Raw genomic sequence first — 19,260 nt, 5'->3', positions numbered from 1 at the left:
GTGTTTTGCCCGAGAAAAGCAGTTTTCCAGGGTATCACCTGGGGGAGAATCTGCAAACTCAGGGAGCAGAACAGGCTAGCATTGGCAGCTGCAGAAGGCGTGTTTCAGACCTCGCGGGAGTATTCTTAACCACCCTTTCTACAGGCCCTGTGCCGGGTGCCTAGGGTCTGCAGACGAATAAGCTGTATGCTCTATGCTGGAGTCACAGGGGGTGCAGGAGGGAGCCTGGATCCAGGGAACACAGACAGACAGACTGACAGTTCCTGTCTGCCTGGGCAGCTCAGTGCAGATGCAGCCTGCAGGGAGTGGGTGGAGCAGAGGCTACGAGCGCGCCCGCCCCCCCCCCCCCCCCCCCCCGCTGTCCTCAGATCAGCATAACCGGAAGCTTCCTTCTGTGCTCCGTCCTGGGGAGGAAGTCAGTCGCTGTTTGGATAGTGTCATGGACCGCTTTCCTCTGCCTCCTTGTCTGAATCATCTTCTCAGGTGTGCCTGTTAATAGCACTAGGGTCAGAGTTCCTTGGTAGAAGTGTTGAAGTATTTTAGGGAAATTAAAAATCTAGCCTCTGTCAAACATTGTTTTTCCCCAGAATTTGCTGAGTGCCTGAAGTTACAGTCTTGCCTTGTTTGTTTGTTTTTTTTCTCCTTATTTAATCTCTACCAAGAGATTGTTCTGAAATACTCTTAGTATTCTTTTGAAGATGTAGTTTTTCTGAGTATTTGTAATGATTGTTGTGAAAAATACCTCTTAACAAACTTTGGAAGCTGGAAGTTGGAAAGGGGCACTCAGACCCTCAGAGCCCTGACCCCTCCGCGCAGGCGGGGACCCAGAGACCTCCGAGAAGGCACAGTGGCCTCTCTGCGGTCTCACCGCCACCTGCAGGGAGAGCCAGGCAAGCCCGGGGCTCCTGTCTCTAGGTCCCAGGGCCCCGGGTTCCTGACGGGTGTGGAATCGGGGTGTCTGAGAGAGACAGAGACAGAGAGTGATCCGCAGAGTCAGGTGTGGCTGGTGCTCTGGCCTCTCCCCAGGGAACAGATTTCTCCCTTCTGTCCTCCTGGGGAGTGTGTCCGCCCTCCCAGGCCGGTCCAGATGTCCTCCCTGCTGGAGGCTGCCTGACCCCTGAGACACTTCCTCCTCCTCCGTGTCCCGCGGTTCTCAGCACCGGGCCGCTGTTAGAGTCCACTCCTCCATGACCAGGTCCGTGGATGTCTCTCCCCAGCGGGTGGTGACTCTGGGGGCCACGGCTTCCTCGTCATCTCTCTTCCCCCAGGGCCCAGTGCAGGACCAAGTGGTTAACAAGGGTGGGAGGCAGAGATGTCCGCGTTCCAGTCCCCGGGACCTGGACACGTGTTTGCTCATGTGGCAGAAGGAACTCTGCAGATGTGGTCGCATAAAAGACCTTGAGATGGGGAGATGACCTCCGTGTCTTCGGTCCACCATAATAAAGTACAGCAGGCCGTAGGGGTCGGAAACAATAGAAATTTCTTTCTCGTAGTCCTGGAGGCTGCAGTCTGAGCTCAGCTGTTGGTCCGGGCATGGGGTTCGCACCCAGGCCTCTGTGCCTCCGAGGCCTGCCCTTGCCCTGCACCTAGAGCTTCCAGGTCTCCTGTTGGTCCTTATGTTGCTGGAGGGGGTGCCTTACCAAGTGGGCTTCGGGGGCACTGGTCAGAGTCAGCTTTTGTCCCATGTCTTCCTTGTCCCTGGGAGGGCAGGACTCCCCTTGGTCCATAGGGCTCTAGGAATGTCTAGAGGAACAGGTCCCAGTTCTGTGGGCGCCCCTCCCTTCTGTGTCTGGATCTCCTACCCTGAAGTGCCAGGGTGTCCATGAACATAAAGGCACTGTGTGCTGCAGCCTTAATGCAGGGCTGTTTGAGATCCTGTAACAAAGAGCCCTGAAAGCTTCCAAGCCAGTGAGCGAGTCTCTCCTGGGAAGCTGTCCGGATGAAAATAAATCTCAACTGCAGAGTGAGGGTGAGCGCAAGGGTGTTTATGTCTGTGTTATTTTTAGAAATCAAAATGTCCGACAATAGGGCATGATTAGTGAATTACGGTACATTTGTATAATTGACTGTTACGCAGCCATCAGAGATTGTGTTTCTGTAGAATCTGTAATGCCGAGCTTCGTTGTCACAATGAGAGTTGTGATGCCAGCAGACTTGGGCAAGGGAGACAGGCTCCCTAGATGCATGTGAAGGCAGCACCCTGCCTGGAGTAGGAGGCCCCGGGGCCTGGCTCTGTGAGGCTGGGACGTCCCTGAGCTGCTGCTGAGACCCAGGGTGGGGAGGGGGCCTGGCCAGGTTCTTGCCAAGGCTCTTGGGCCGTCCATGGCTCACAACCGTCTGGGGCTGTGGACCCTCTGGCCCTGGTCACTTTACCTGACCCCCTGGCTCTGTGTCTGCCTGCTCACCACATGGTGGACACTCACTGATGCCTCCAGAGGCTGGGAGGATCTAGAGTCCATGTCCCAGGATCAAGACCGAGCATCCCCCATTCCAGGCCCAGTCCTGCCATGCGGACAGTGTCCACTGCTTCACGGGTGGAGGCGGTGGGGCGTTAGCTGGTATCCGTAATGTGACATGTGGTGCATACAGATCAACTGACAGAAGTGAGACCAACTCGTAAGGTCACGTGACTTGAGGGAAAATGCTGCAATGTTCACAGGAAGAGAATCACGGGGGAATCATCTCTTCCGCGTTTTTTGTTTTTATGTGCACGTAGTAGTAGTATTTGGAATATGTACAGGTTTTTTTTTTTTTTTTTAAAAAAAGAAACCTCTCCCCGTTTCACAATCAGGTGCATTTCAGTTTTCCAAAGCCGTGGTGTTCACCTGTCCGTTTTCTTGTTCTGTGTATCCATTCGGGTGTGCTGTTTGTCCACCAGGAGTGCAGTGTGTCTCTGGGGACATGACGGCTTCGTGTTTCTCTGGGGCGGATTTGGACTTGACACTGGGCGCCCTCACCTCATCTCCTGTTGCCAACCTGGGCACCTCCCAGAGTTCGCTGTCCCGCCAGGGCCCCCTGTACCGCGGAAGTCTTTTTTAGAGATGCAGACAGCCTGTTCCCAGCCACAAAAGAAAATCAAGTGTGTTTGGAGAAGCATCTTTGGGGTCAGTGCTCCCTTGAGGGGAGGCTGCAATGCTGAGATGATCACTGGGTGCAGCTGTCGATCTTGCTTTTTCCCTCCACCTATTCCCTCTTGGCGGCTGTAGAGTCCTTTTCACTTATTTTTGCTTAGCCACTGAAACCGCCTTCAGCATCCCAGTAAGAGTGTTGACTAGCTTCCCATGTGTCATCTCCTGAGGCGATGAGGATGGGTTAGCTGATGGGAGGCTCCCAGCAGCCCCTTTGGGGCATGTAGGCGGCTTTCTTCAGTGGTGTCTGGACAGCCCTCCAGCTGGTGGCTGGCACCCTGCCTCACCTTTCGCTGCCACACTGGCCTTCGAGTTATCCTCTGTCTCCAGCTCTCTTCCCAGACAGTGTGCTCATCTTTAGGCTCCTTCCTTCTGTTGACTTCACAGGGCACTCCTCCACCCAGTCTGCCCTCCCATTTCAGGATCATCATGTAGATATGTCATTGGTTTCCCACTTGAAATACTTGAAGCAAGCCTCTCCGCCTATGCAGGGAAGTCTAAACACCTTCATGTGCTCACAGACTCTCCACCTTCCTTCCCTCCTGCCGTCTGTTCCTCAGACATGTGTCAAGAAGGTGAAGACCCTGTCTCTGCTCCCGAGAGCTCTCTGGCTAGTAGGGGTGGGTTGAGGCCGGATGTTGGGCTACAGGGTGGAAGGGTCCCCTGGCTTTGTCTCTCACATCATCTTCCTTGATTAGTTCCTTGTTGGATTGGAAGAGGAGAACCTGCCAGATGGGAAGGGCCATGGACGCAAATGCTTGGAGGGCAGAGTGTGAAGTGGAAACGCGAACGTAAATGTCATGTGTTATTTCCACTGCCGCTGCTCTTAGATGACTGTGGAGTGGGGCCCTGGAGCTTCTGACCACAGGTGACAGAACCAGTGCTGCGGTAGCCCCGTGGGCCTGCATCTGACTCAGTGCCTGCGTTGAAAAGACGCGGGAAGAGAGGTGGGCTTCCTGAACCCCTGTGGGTCTTTGGGGATTTGAAAACAGAATTCAACCTTGCGGAAGATCATTCAGCTAGAAAAATCTTTCAGGGAGTCTGGCTTTGTTGTAAAAATGCCACAACCATTAAAATATGAAAAGGAAAAAGTCCTTAACAATGTGTTAAAATATGAAAAGGAAAAAGTCCTTAACAATGTGGAATTGGCAATTAGGCACAACAAAGAAATTCCGGAAAGAAAGCGATAAAGCAGGAGCCAGTCCCCCACCTCATACCGCCTGCAGGCAGAGCAAAGCTGCCCCCCCAGCCCCCATCCCCGAGATCCAATGGAAAGCCCTTAAATGCTTGATCACTTGAGGCAGGTACTGTTACCTCATGGTACTTTTTTGGAGCCAAAGGAGAAATAAAACAGTTGAGCAAAGTATGTCTCCCAGACTGACCTCCCCTCCCTCCCTCCAGCCTCTTTTTTAAAACTCTGTATTTTATATTGGAGTATAGCCCGTTAACAATGATGTGATAGTTTCAAGTGAACCACAAAGAGACTCAGCCATACATATCCATGCATTCATTCTCCCCCGAACTCCCCTCCCATCCAGGCTGCCAAATAGTATTGAGCAGAGTTCCCTGTGCTCTACAGCAGGACCTTATCAGTTGTCCATTTTCAATATCACTCTGTGTACATGTTCATCCCAGACTCCCTCACTGTCCCTTCCCCTCATCCTCCTCCTCTAACCCCTGGAACCATAACTTCGTTCTCTAAAGTCTGTTAGTCTCTTTCTGTTTTGTAAGTTCATTTGTACCATTTCTTTTTAGATTCCATGTATAAGGGATGTCATATGGTATTTGTCCTTCTCTGTCTGACTTCACTCAGTGTACATTCTTTTGTATTCTTTTCCATTACGGTTTATCATAGAATACTGAGTATAGTGCCCTGTGCTGTACAGTCAGACCTTGTTGTTTATCCATCCTGTATATAATAGTTTGCATTTGCTCATCTCAAACTTCCACTCCTTCCCTGCCCCCTGCCCTTGGCAACCTCCAGCCTCTGGATACAGGTGAGGAGGAGAATCCCCTTTTCTCAGGGTCCCAGGACAGAGGCCAATAAAACATGGTCTCTACGCTCAGAGGATAGGGAGAGAGAGATGGGCAGGTGGGCAGGTGACTGTGCCACACTGTGCTAACTGCTCTCTTTGGGGGGCATGTCCTGGAAGCTGGAGGATGAGCCCAGCCTAGAAGGAGGCCTGGCAGAGGTGACGCCTGGGCTGGGCATTGAGCATGGACGGCTCACACAGCTGAGTGGAGCTCAGTGGGCGGGGGGAGGGATGTGCCCAGGGCCAGGCAGGAGCAGCCACAGGAGCAGGGGGACAAGCAGGATGCCTGGCGGGGCTGCAGGGACAAAGCGCGCCACCCGGGACCCTCACCCAGCCTCCCAGGCCCCTTCCTGGGCAGGTCTGCCCCATCCACCCTGGGCCTGTGGGTGGGGTGGGGACAGAAGCCCCTACTCTGGGGCTGGTGTGCACGCCCGTGGCCGTCCGTCTGTCCCACGTCACCCCAACGCTGTGGGGTGGCCCCAGGACAGCCCATCGCTCACACATTCTGATTCCACATCAGTCTGATCACATCTGATAACTGTTCATGTGGTGCTGCCAACATACTTTCAAATCCTAAACCCTAGGACTGTGAAGAAACCTCTTAAGTTCAGAGTGGTGACAACGATGCCCCAGGAGACAGGGTCACAGCTAGGGGCAGGCTGTGGGTGGTGGCCGCTGCATGGAACCCACCTCTGCAAGGAGCTGGGAGGAGACAGGAGACAGGAGGCAGGAGTGGGGCCGTCCATCTGCCGCTGGCCCACAGGGGCCTGCAGGACGTGGCTTGTGCTGCGTGATCACCTGACTTGTTGAGAGAGTCAGAAACTTGACTGAATATCCAAAACGTTCACATGTTTAAAACAGTGACTTGAGATTTTTTAAGATGAGGCAGATAGGTGGTCTGGTATTCCCATCTCTTTCAGAATTTTCCACAGTTTATTGTGATCCACACAGTCAAAAGCTTGGCATAGTCAATAAAGCATAGCAAATAGATGGGGAAACAGTGGAAACAGTGGCTGACTTTATTTTTCTGGGCTCCAAAATCACTGCAGATGGTGATTGCAGCAATGAAATTAAAAGACGCTTACTCCTTGGAAGGAAAGTTATAACCAACCTAGACAGCATATTAAAAAGAGACATTACTTTGCCGACAAAGGTCTGTCTAGTCAAGAATATGGTTTTTCTAGTGGTCATGTATGGATGTGAGAGTTGGACTATAAAGAAAGCTGAGGGCCGAAGAATTGATGTTTTTCAACTGTTGTGTTAGAGAAGACTCTTGAGAGTCCCTTGGACTGCAAGGAGATCCAACCAGTCCATCCTAAAGGAGATCAGTCCTGGGTGTTCATTGGTAGGACTGATGTTGAAGCTGAAACTCCAATATTTTGGCCACCTGCTGCCAAGAGCTGACTCATTTGAAAGGATCCTAATGCTGGGAAAGATTGAGGGCAGGAGGAGAAGGGGACGACAGAGGATGAGATGGTTGGATAGCATCATCGACTCAATGGACATGAGTTTGGGTAAACTCCGGGAGTTGGTGTTGGACAGGGAGGCCAGGCATGCTGTGGTTCATGGGGTCGCAAAGAGTCCGACATGACTGAGCAACTGAACTGAACTGAATACAAGGCAAGCCAGATGTATCTGTGAGCTGGGCGAGGCTGGCCAGCCCTCCGCCTCGGACTCCCGGGTGGGTCCCTTGGCTGGCACGCGACCTCCTTGGTGGAGCCACTCTGGTGCCGGGGCCCATTACTGACTGGAAGTCTCTCGCCTGAACAGCTCTTCCAGCCGAGCTTTTCTTAACTCGTCTCCTCTGCCACCTCTCTGCATCGACACAAATTACTGGACACTGAAATGGGAAAGAAACTGAAGCTAAAATTTATTTTAATTGGGGAACTTCTGCTGTTATCCCCTCCAACCAACATTATCATCTTCATCATCTTCCTTTTACAGTTTCATACGGTGCAAATCTCATAGTGCCAGATGGAAGGAAATGAAGCATCGTGATGAAATGGGGGGGAAAAATAAATAAAACTGCGAATGAATCAGATGATACCCAAGGAGAGCCCAGACTCAGAGGAACTGCGAGCCTGTGTTCAGGCGAGCTGGGGGGCCGTGCCCAGCTGTGCTGTGGCACGTGGCCAGTGGGGACGTGGCAGGACCACACGCCAGCCAGGCCCGGCACGCCCAGGGCAGGGGACGCAGCTCCCCTGTCGCCCAGGAGACCATGCTGCCCAGAGCGGGAGTGGGCATCTTGGCAAGGCCCCCTCCCCACCCCAGCCTCACAGCTCCAGAGAGCCTCTCCCTCCAGGCCGTGGGGTGCTCCAGGCACTCGCTCCTGAGCCACATCCCCGGAGGCCATCTCTCAGGAGAGGAGTCAGGCCACAGGAGGTGGGACGGGGACGGGGCCGAGGCTGTGGCTGCCCCTACGCACACTCTGCAGCATGTTTACCGCAAGTGAGGGGGCCCTGGGGAGGCGCTTCCCATCTCTGTCTTCACCAGGATATGACAGACATGGGCCTCCCATCACTGGCTTTCTGGCAGGCCCAGCCCACTCGGCAGGGGAACCACTAATGAGAACATACATCTGGGCCTCGCCTCAGGGACAGTGCAGCAGGGTGCAGGGGCCAGCACAGTGCCCTGGGCGGGGCAGGGTGGGGTAGGGTATGGGTGCTATCAGTGTGTCCCTAGGGAGGGGCGGGACATCTCCGTGTCCCTCAGCCCTTCTAAGGGCTGCCAGCTGAGACACGGCACGCCTGGGATCCCCCCATGATGGGGCCCCGGGGATAGAGGCCCTGGCAGGTGAGGATTATCAGGCTGGTAGTCCCAGCTGTGGCTGACTAGGACCATTTCAGCGACGGTCACAGGGCAGAGCAGCCAGGCAGACGTGGGCAGAAGGCGGCTCTGCAGCGCCAGGCTCGACTCTGGCTACCTGGACTCAGGGCCTGGGAGTCTCTGACCCGCCTGGGCTCAGGGCCTGGGTGTCTCTGACCCGCCTGGGCTCAGGGCCTGGGTGTCTCTGACCCGCCTGGGCTCAGGGCCTGGGAGTCTCTGACCCGCCTGGGCTCAGGGCCTGGGTGTCTCTGACCCGCCTGGGCTCAGGGCCTGGGTGTCTCTGACCCGCCTTGGCTCAGGGCCTGGGTTTGTCATACACTCAGCAAACAACAACAAAAGACTACAGAGAAATACCCATTTAAATCACTACTAGTTTCTTGTCTTAAACTGTGGAAGCCAGAATCCAGTGCTGAACAATACTTTTAAAGTACAGAAAGGAAAGAGCCGTCAGCTAAAGTTCTTATAGCCAGTGAAAACATCCTTCAGGATGAAGGCAAAATAAAAACATTTTCGATGAAGGAAAACTAAGAAACTGCCACCTCTTCTGCAAGAAATGCTTCAGCAAGTTCTTCAGGTTAAAGGCAGACAGGGCCAGGTGGAACTGGTTATTCAGGTAAAAGTGAGCACCACCAGAAATTCTAAACAGTTGGGCAAACGTTACGTACTTTTTTCTCTTCTTTCTTTTAAATACATAGGACTTCTTAAAAAAATTTTTTTTAAAATATGTGGTTAACAGTGTATATGAATTTAATATGTATGACAAGGATAGCAGAAAGGATAGAGGTGGGGCAAATGAACCAATATGAGTTCATTTTATATGAAATGATATGATCTTTAAGTAGATCATAAAAAATTAAAATTATATTTTAATTCCATAGGTTACACTAAAAAATGTGAAGAAGTGTAGGTAAAATATCAACAAATCAATTTAACTTACATATGTGTGTGCATATATATATATAGAGAGAGAGAGCACAAGAGAAAGATGATAGAGATTGTTACAGGAGACAGAAAAGCAACATTCAAGTGTATTTTGTCTAGAAGGGATGCAGTTTACGTAGGTGGGTTCAAGTAAATGAGTTGAAAAGCATCCCTCTGAAAGCAGTGTGGTTACATACCGTAGTGGGCTGGTTGTATTCAGTTCAGTTCAGTTCAGTCGCTCAGTCGTGTCCGACTCTCTGCGACCCCATGAATTGCAGCACGCCAGGCCTCTCTGTCCATCACCAACTCCCGGAGTCTACCCAAACCCATGTTCATCGAGTCGGTAATGCCATCCAACCATCTCATCCTCTGTCGTCCCCTTCTCCTCCCGCCCCCAATCCTACCCAGCATTAGGGTCTTTTCCAATGAGTCAACCCTTCGCATGAGGTGGCCAAAGTATTGGAGCTTCAGCTTCAACATCAGACCTTCCAATGAACACCCAGGATTGATCTCTTTTAGGATGGATTGATGGGATCTCCTTGCAGTCCAAGAAACTCTCAAGAGTCTTCTCCAACACCACAGTTCAAAAGCATCAATTCTGCGGCATTCAGCTTTCTTCACCGTCCAACTCTCACATCCATACATGACCACTGGAAAAACCATAGTCTTGACTAGACGGACTTTTGTTGGCAAAGTAATGTCTCTGCTTTTAAACATGCTATCTAGGTTGGCCATAACCTTCCTTCCAAGTAGTAAGCGTCTTTTAATTTCATGGCTGCAGTCACCATCAGCAGTGATTCTGGAGCCCAAAAAAGTAAAGTCTGACACTGTTTCCACTGTTTCCCCATCTATTTCCCATGGAGTGATGGGACCAGATGCCATGATGTTAGTTTTCTGAACGTTGAGCTTTAAGCCAACTTTTTCACTCTCCTCCTTCACCTTCATCAAGAGGCTCTTTAGTTCTTCTTCACTTTCTGCCATAAGGGTGGTGTCATCCGCATATCTGAGGTTATTGATATTTCTCCCGGCAATCTTGATTCCAGCTTGTGTTTCTTCCAGCCCAGCGTTTCTCATGATGTACTCTGCATATAAGTTAAATAAGCAGGGTGACAATATACAGCCTTGACGTACTCCTTTTCCTATTTGGAACCAGTCTGTTGTTCCATGTCCAGTTCTGACTGTTGCTTCCTGACCTGCATACAGGTTTCTCAAGAGACAGGTCAGATGGTCTGGTATTCCCATCTCTTTCAGAATTGTCCACAGTTTCTTGTGATCCACACAGTCAAAGGCTTTGGCATAGTCAATAAAGCAGAAATAGATGTTTTTCTGGAGCTCTCTTGCTTTTTCGATGATCCAGCGGATATTGGCAATTTGATCTCTGGTTCCTCTGCCTTTTCTAAAACCAGCTTGAACATCTGGAAGTTCACGGTTCACGTATTGCTGAAGCCTGGCTTGGAGAATTTTGAGCGTTACTTTACTAGCATGTGAGATGAGTGCAATTGTGCGGTAGTTTGAGCATTCTTTGGCATTGCCTTTCTTTGGGATTGGAACGAAGACTGACCTCTTCCAGTCCTGTGGCCACTGCTGAGTTTTCCAAATTTGCTGGCATATCGAGTGCAGCACTTTCACAGCATCACCTTTGAGGATTTGAAATAGCTCAACTGGAATTCCATCACCTCCACTAGCTTTGTTCGTAGTGATGCTTTCTAAGGCCCACTTGACTTCACATTCCAAGATGTCTGGCTCTAGGTGAGTGATCACACCATCGTGATTATCTGTGTTGTGAAGATCTTTTTTGTACAGTTCTTCTGTGTATTCTTGCCACCTCTTCTTAATATCTTCTGCTTCTGTTAGGTCCATACCATTTCTGTCCTTTATCGAGCCTATCTTTGCGTGAAATGTTCCCTTGGTATCTCTAATTTTCTTGAAGAGGTCTCTAGACTTTCCCAATCTGTTTTCCTCTATTTCTTTGCACTGATCGCTGAGGAAGGCTTTCTTATCTCTCCTTGCTATTCTTTGGAACTCTGCATTCAGATGAGAATATCTTTCCTTTTCTCCTTTGCTTTTCGCTTCTCTTCTCTTCCCAGCTATCTGTAAGGCCTCCTCAGACAGCCATTTTGCTTTTTTGCATTTCTTTTCCATGAGGATTTTCTTGATCCCTGTCTCCTGTACAATGTCACGAACCTCTGTCCATAGTTCATCAGGCATTCTGTCTATCAGGTCTAGTCCCTTAAATCTATTTTTCACTTCCACTGTATACTCATAAGGGATTTGATCTAGGTCATACCTGAATGGTCTAGTGGTTTTCCCTACTTTCTTCAATTTAAGTCTGAATTTGGCAATAAGCAGTTCATGATCTGAGCCACAGTCTGCTCCCGGTCTTGTTTTTGCTGACTGTATAGAGCTTCTCCGTCTTTGGCTGCAAAGAATATAATCAATCTGATTTCGGTGTTGACCATCTGGTGATGTCCACGTGTAGAGTCTTCTCTTGTGTTGTTGGAATAGGGTGTTTGCTATTACCAGTGCGTTCTCGTGGCAAAACTCTATTAGCCTTTGCCCTGCTTCATTCTGTACTCCAAGGCCAAACCTGCCTGTTACGCCAGGTGTTTCTTGACTTCCTACTTTTGCATTCCAGTCCCCTATAATGAAAAGGACATCTTTTTTGGGTGTTAGTTCTAGAAGGTCTTGTAGGTCTTCATAGAATCATTCAACTTCAGCTTCTTCGGCGTTACTGGTCGGGGCATAGACTTGGATTACCGTGATATTGAACGGTTTGCCTTGGAAGCGAACAGAGATCATTCTGTCGTTTTTGAGATTGCATCCAAGTACTGCATTTCGGATTCTTCTGTTGACCATGATGGCTACTCCATTTCTTCTAAGGGATTCTTGCCCACAGTAGTAGATATAATGGTCATCTGAGTTAAATTCACCCATTCCAGTCCATCTTAGTTCGCTGATTCCTAGAATGTCAACGTTCACTCTTGCCATCTCCTGTTTGACCACTTCCAGTTTGCCTTGATTCATGGACCTAACATTCCAGGTTCCTATGCAATATTGCTCTTTACAGCAATTACTGGTTGTATTACTATCACTAAATACACTTCAAGACTGAGTTATTACCAGAGATAAAGAAGGAGGTCCATTATGGCAAAGCAGTCAATCCATGAGCAGGGCATCGTCATCGTAAGTGTGCAGGTGTGTAATAACAGGGCTTCAAAGTACACAAAACAAAACCTTACCTTCAACTGGAAGGGGTTACAGATAATTCCACAGTCATAACTGGGCATTTTAAGATCTTTTAGAAGTGGTCAAACTATTAGACCAAAAAAACAAAAAAATTTAGTGAAGAAGTGAGTTGCACAGTGCTATCCACCACCCAACTGGATTTAGAGGACGCTGCAGCAAACAGCTTCAGCATACACATCCTTTCCAAGTGTACCACTGTGTTCACCAAGGTGAACTGTATGTTGGGTCACAGAAGCAAGTCATGGTATATTTGAAATGACTGAAATCACACTGAGTATGTATTAAACTCTAGTTAATGGTATATGTGCCAAGGTTTTTAGGGGAAAGTATACTGATGTTTGCAATTTACTTTAAAATGAGTGAACAGAACATGAATTAATAGATGGGTGAAGAGATAAATATGTTAATAGATATGCAATAAAACAAGTATAGCAAACTATTAATGATAGAACTTAGTGGTGATAATACTAGATAGAATGCCAGTATTCACTGTAAAATTTTTTAACTTTGCTATATGTTTGAAAATGTTCATAGTAACAATGGGAAAAAATTCAATTATTTTTTTTTTTCAATTATTTTTTAAATAGAAGTCTCAGAATACTTAAGACACTACTGTACATTGTAAATATCTTAGAGGGGGAATTGGCTATGTATTCAATAGTATTTCCCCAACTTATCCATCTCGGGAAACCCCCCACCACATACCCTTTTAAGGAAGATCTCAAGGAAACAGAAACCCAAAGATTCTACTGGTATAGCAGAATAGACCCAGCCAAAATTTGTGTCAGATACACCTGATCCCAGGTGGCTCAGTGGTGAAGACCCGGCCTGCCAATGCAGGAGACGTGAGTTCAGTCCCTGGGTCGGGAAGATCCCCCAGAGAAGGAAATGGGAACCCACTCCAGTATTCTTGCCTGGGGTATTCCATGGACAGAAGAGACTGGCGGGCTACAGTCCATGGAGTTGCAAAAGAGTCAGACACGGCTTAGCAACTAAACAGCAGCAACATAACAAGACCTTTATTCTAATTTCTTTGATTCCTCACTGTGCAATTCCTGTATCTTTCTGTTTCAGCACCTGTAAAATGGGACCGATAGTTGCATCTGCTTGAGGGATTATTTGGGGATTAAATGGGACCAGAGATGTGGAAAACCTCCCTCAGTGTCTGGCATTTTGTAGGCAGTTGATAATTACTAGTGACTGTCTCCTTTTTCTTCCTGAGCCAGGAGTGACATGCCTGGGACTTTGCCTCTTAACCCTGTCTTTGGCAGAACTGTTTGTAATAAATGGAACAGGGGAAAGAAGGAGGAAATGCAGACATTTATCGGTGCATTTAAGTGTCCCCACGGCCAGACAGTTTCCTTGTCAACAAGAGTGGTTCCAGCACATGGGGAGAGGAGGGGGTACATGGGCTAGGCTTTGCTGTGGGAGAGCCCATAGGATCTTACATGGAAAAGGCAGGCCTGGCAGAGAAGGGTTTTCACACCCCACATGAGCAAATGGACAGCAGTGAGTTTGTGATTAGATTGCAGGCTTTCCAAGCCCCCCTTGGCACCTCACCAGCCAGCGTGTTGTAGGGAAACATGGTGGCGTCATTACTGAGGCATTGGTACCACAGGCCCCAGAGGAGATGAACTGTGTGCACACTGAGGTCGCCCCAAATATTCTAATGCTTCGGACTGAATTAAAGGGGATGCTACCGTTTTCATAGGGCACCACGTACTCACGCCCATCAGCACCACCAGGTAGCACGTACCAGGTGATGACATGGATCTGGGGCCATGAAAGGCACTAGGCAAAGCCATGATGGGTGTTTCTCACCTGGGGTGGGGGCAAAGGCCGTGAGAACAGCAAAGTAACCAGGATAACACACCCCAAACCTCTCTCGCTCTAAACTACGTTTTGTCTTGTCTTTCTTGAAAAAGAGAATTAAGTGCTGATTATTCCCCTTAAAAACCTTCCTCAAAGGACACAACATTTCACCAACAAAATGAGTAGGTTCTGGGGCTCTGATTTCAGCACAGTGACTACAGTGATGAATACTCGATCACACACTTGAGGTCTGCTGAGAGAGAAGGCCTGAAATAGTCTCATTACACCAAAAAAAAAAAAAGCACAGGCCAACACAATATTGTAAAGCAAATATCCTCCAATAAAAAAATTACAAGTATATTAAAAAAAGATACTTATTAAAGCTTTATTTAAATTCCAAAAGAGAAAAAACCTGTGTGAAGAGATGGACATGGAGTAACTTGATTGTAGCAATCATTCCACAGTGTATACATGTATCAAAACTTCCCACTGTACACTTTATGTAGATACAGCTTTTACTTGTTAGTTCTGCCTCAGTGATGTGTGTGTGTGTGCGCGCGTGCTGACTCGTGTCTGACTCCTTGTGACCCCATGGACTGCAGCCCACCAGGCTTCTCTGTCCCTGGGAGTCTCCAGGCAAGAATACTGGAGTGGGTTGCCATTTCCTCCTCCAGGGGATTTTCCTCTGCTGCCTCAGTAAAGGTGGGAGGAAAAAAAGGACAAAGGGAAGAACAAGCTGAGTCTTGTCAATTGATTATTTCCCCCCAGCTGAAGGGTGACATCACCAAGTCCAGCGTGGTGAGGGATGTGTCCAGAGTGAGACTGCTAGTTTCACAGCTGGAAACTAGGACTGAAACCAAATCTACTGCTTAAAGACAGGTAGCTTCCCAAGATAGTCAGCAGGCCACGGTCTGGGGGCCAACAGTTAACAGCTGGCTGCAAACCCAGGGAGGCTGTTTTTACCACGCGGTGGCTGGCTCCGAGGTCACACTCCAAGTCTGCACAGAAGAGGGGCACAGGTAGATCATCTAAAGCCCAGAGCACTGATACCGATTCATCAGTCCTTTCAACTGCAATGCAATTGGACAGAAACGAGCCCTGGGAGCTCTTCAGGCCGAGTGGCAAGAGACACCCTGCATCACTGTTGTTGCACCTATTAAGCCACCAGGAAGGGAGCTGGTCCCACCGCTCAAAGGCCCCACTGCAAGAATTCCTTCATTGAAGAATTCCTTCATCAGGCTCGGCCCAAAGTGTGCTTTAACAAAGGACGGACCTTGTCTCCTAATTTCCTTCTCTCTGAGGAGTGAGAAGCAGGAAATGAGCCGTGTCTTCAGGCTCAGAATCTGAGGACACGCTGTGCTTTCTCTAGTCCACAACTTCAGCTGGTACCGAATTCAGGCTCGAATGGCTCCTGTTCTCCGTTTCAGATCCTTGGGGCTAAAGCCCTGCTCTGTTACTCTCCAAATCAGATCTGTGACTAGTCAGTGTGCCGCCGTGTGCCCAGCACTGTGCCAGGGGCTTTGCACCCAGCATCCCATCCTGTCTTCACCCAAATTTCACAAGATCATTCTTTTCTTCTTGCTGCAGAAGCAGCAGCACCTTGGGGGGTTTAAGTGACTTACCACGCCAAACGTAAGTGACAAACGCATGGAAGGCTCAAGTTGAGTAAGCACAACCAGACCCAACTCGATGAGCTTTTTACAGGCTCCCAGCAGCGGGCTTACGTGAGGACTCTCCCTGGGAACAGAGAACCAAGAGCGTGCCAAGGAAGCACAATATGGGGCGGGGGGAACAACGTGCCAGGAAAATGGAACAAGAGGAAATAAAGAGTCATGAACGTTCAGGGGTGCCTGCATTGAGGACAGGGCAGGCCAGGACACTGGACAGGGGCTGAGGGCTGCTGAGACAGTGGATGTGCAGAGTGATGGCGACCATTAAGAGCATCACCTTTGCTATTAACTGAGCATTTCCCGTGAACCAGGCCCCATGCTAAGAGCATTGAATATAAGAGCAGTGTTGTCGGCCCTAACAGGTACACTCTGTTGTTAACCATGCTTTGGATGAGAAAATGGAAGGCTAAGAGGACCCACTTCTTCCCTGTGGGTGGTTCCCCAGGTCACTTGGTCCCCCGTGTGTTCCCCCATCACCTCATTGAGCACCTGGAGTCGAGGGCGGGTCTGAGTCCTCCTGACGCCCCCCTTGCTTCTCCCACTGCCTGGCACCAGGGAAGGTGCTGGAGAGGGCAGGTGAGGCCTGCTCTCTGTTGTGGGACCAGGACAGATCATGTGGGACACCAGGGCCCCAGCGTCCCCACACCAGAACCTGCATGCTGGCCTGGCTCAGAGGTGCAGCCTCAGGGGGCCGGGGTGTGGGCTCCCCACCCCAGGAGGAGGGCGCCTTGCCTTCAGGCTGGCACAGGCCGGGCGGAGCAAGGTGTGCCACATCACTGTAGAATCATCTTGTCTTCTAACAAGCCCAGGGAAGGTGTGGGGGGTGCTTCAGAGCTAAGAGAGCCAGAGAAAGGGGGGCAGGGGGGACGGAGGGGCGCTTCTGGAGAGCCCCTCTGAGACCAAGGGGAGGTGGCAACGTGAGCCCACTTCCTCAGAGACAGACTCGCCCCAGCCCAGGGTGCTGGTGCGCTCCAGACACACGCTATCCTGTAACGTTGCTCAGTCAACAGGGTCCCCTCCAGGAGCTAAAAATAGCCCAGGCAATTAGTCCCGACAGCAGCCAACACCTCTGTCCGCAGGAACCAGAGTTGCCATAGAAACAGCACAGCTCAGGAGGTGAGTGGACAGGGAAGGCTGGGCCCCTCCACCTGCGAGGTCCCCGGGGACGCAGGCCATCCCGGGGGCAGGAGGGGACTAAGGCTGTCTGACGGATGCTTCTGCCAGACCCCTGCCCCAGGTGAACAGCATCCACCTAATGCTTTAGCCTCTAGATCAGCCTGTCCCTTTCTAACCGAGTGAGGAGGTGATGGGAGGCAGGAAAGGGACCCCTGGAGCCTGGCAGCTGGGGGGGTCATGGCCTCCCCCACAGCGACTGCACGGACCCCGCCATAGTTCCTCAGGAGCAAACAAGTGTCGTGTGCCCGCAGGCCACGCCCGTCCGGGGCCAGCATGCGCGGGTTCAGGGCCCTGCTCGGGGAGGATGAAGTCCGGCCTGTAGTCGCTCCGCAGAGCAGCTCAGTCCCGGCCAGGCGGCCCCCTCGCTCGCTCTGAAGGCCGGACGGGCCCTGCACACCTCTCCGCTCCTTGTGAGCCCGCCCGGGGCTCCTGCCAGCTGTCCCAGCCCACGCGTCCCGTTGCCTCCTGCCATCCCCTCCAAAGGCCCTGTGTTCCAGTCAAAGGGACCTGTTTTCTCAACTGAACCTGTCGTTTTCCCCAATTTTCCAGCTCCACTGGGCTGGACAGACGCCCTGGTGGGGCCGGAGCGGGCCCGTGGCGGCCGCAGCTCCCCTCAGGCCAGAGTAGGGGTCAGTTAAGAAGCCGCAGGTGGACAGGGACCCCGCTGCAGGGAGAACAGAGCAGGGGTGAAGAAGGCAACCAGGACGGGGTGCCCGAGGCAGGGGGAGGGAGAGGGGCCGTCACAGGTCTCCACGCCTCCCAGGTTCCAGAAGCCTCCTCATGACACCCTTTTCCTGACCATAAACCTCATACTTTTTTTTCTTTTTTTTGGCCACAACACTGGACATGTGGGATCTTCGTTCCCTGACCAGGGATCAAACCTGTTCCCCCCTGCAGTGGACGCACAGAGTCCTGACCACTGGACAGCCAGGGAATCCCCCAACCTCATACTTCTTGAGCCAGCGTGAGTGTGTCTTTGCAGCATGCATGTAGTCCCGCAGCTAAATATTTCCATCTGTTTTAACCTCAGTGCCTTTTCTCCGTGTTCCCCCCATCGTCTCCACGTGGTGAAACCCAGCCACTGCAGGAGTCCATGCTCAGGTGCCCCCACAGGGCTCTCTCCCGGAGTACAGAGTCCCTGCTGACGCCCATGTCCAGGCAGCTGTCACCCTCTCTGCTGCTGTGTGTCTTGTCTTGTCTCCTAGACTCAGGCTTTTCAGGGACAGGGCCAACTCCTGATGAGTGTTTGACACCTGACAGCACTCAGCACCTCACAGTTTTCAGTTCAGTCCGTCTGAAGGACAGGGACCTGTACCCCGTCTTGGAAAGGGTTGCTCCCACCAGAGACACATGGGTTCTGAGGACCCTACATCTGGAAAGAGGGCCAGTCCACATGGCCACAGATGCGATTCTAAACGGGAGCCACCACTTGGTACATGGACACACCTTCAGGGAAGGGAGGGACTGGAGGATGACCATTGTCGCCCCCTGAGGACACGCCCACTCCCCTCTGCAAGGACGCACTGCCCCAGGAGCACGTGCCTGACGGAAAAAACAAGCAGATTCCAGACAACCCACCAGCCAGGGCCCCAAGGGGCCAGATGCCGGTCTGAGTGACGGAGGAGCATGTTCCCGCGGAGGCACACTTCTGGGTGGGTGACCAAGGGCTGGGGGCCTTGAAAGGAGAAAGACAGCCCATGGGTGGGGATCAGGAAAGGCTTCGGGGAGTGGCGGCCTTGGCACTGGGCCCTGAAGCTCAGTGTTAGGCTGCTGTGCAAAAGGGCATGAGTGTCCCAGGGAGATCAGCTGGTCATCTCTCAATGCTTATGCTTGGAACAAACTGCCCCGAGTGTCAGAATCAGAGCCGGGCTTGCCAGTCATGCTCACACCCCACGTGGCGGAGAGGTTGGCCGAGGCCCCGGGGCACTGCCTGCACACCTTTACCACTGCAGGTGTCAGGGTGGCCAGCCTCACCTGTGCTCGAAGCCCCTGTCCCAGCCTGGGTGTGTCACTGTGCACAGGCCTCGTGGCCAGGCCTGCTGGTGTGCAAGGCCCCCTGTGAAGGCGCAGGGCTGCCCTTGGAGCAGCTACCCTGGCTCCCGCACCCTCACAGGTCCAGGCGACGCCTCTGAGCTCCAGGACCCTGGCTTTGGGGTTGCTTCAGACCCAGGCTGTGTGCTCAGCCATCCCCAGCCTTTTCTTTCCTCCTGAATCATATCGCCGCTCTTAGTTGCTCCTGTGACACTTGACAGATTCTCTGTGAATAAAGGGAAAAAATTGCAGCATAAATCATCTGGAGAGTAGAATTTTCTAATTTGGATGGGAGGCAAAACAACTCCGGGTGGTTTTTTTCCTCCTCCATTTTCAAGAGGGTTTCTCTGTCGGGCCCTCGTCGTCTGCTGTGGAGCTGTAAATCACAGTCATGTTTTCAGGGGGAGGCAGGTTTAA

At 51.1% G+C, this 19,260-nt stretch overlaps 1 protein-coding gene across 10 annotated transcripts in view; it reads left to right on the top strand.

Moving 5' to 3' along the window:
- The window catches only part of TRAPPC9 (trafficking protein particle complex subunit 9), a 390,153-nt gene that overhangs the window by 250,922 nt on the left and 119,971 nt on the right, over nucleotides 1-19,260 (top strand). The window lies entirely within an intron of this gene.

The sequence above is a fragment of the Giraffa tippelskirchi genome, chromosome 6, assembly GCF_054371585.1.
Source record: "Giraffa tippelskirchi isolate mGirTip1 chromosome 6, T2T-mGirTip1v1.2.pri, whole genome shotgun sequence".
Taxonomy (NCBI): Eukaryota; Metazoa; Chordata; class Mammalia; order Artiodactyla; family Giraffidae; genus Giraffa; species Giraffa tippelskirchi.
The sequence above is the reverse complement of the archived record's forward strand: the minus strand, read 5'-3'. Positions and strand labels throughout refer to the sequence as shown.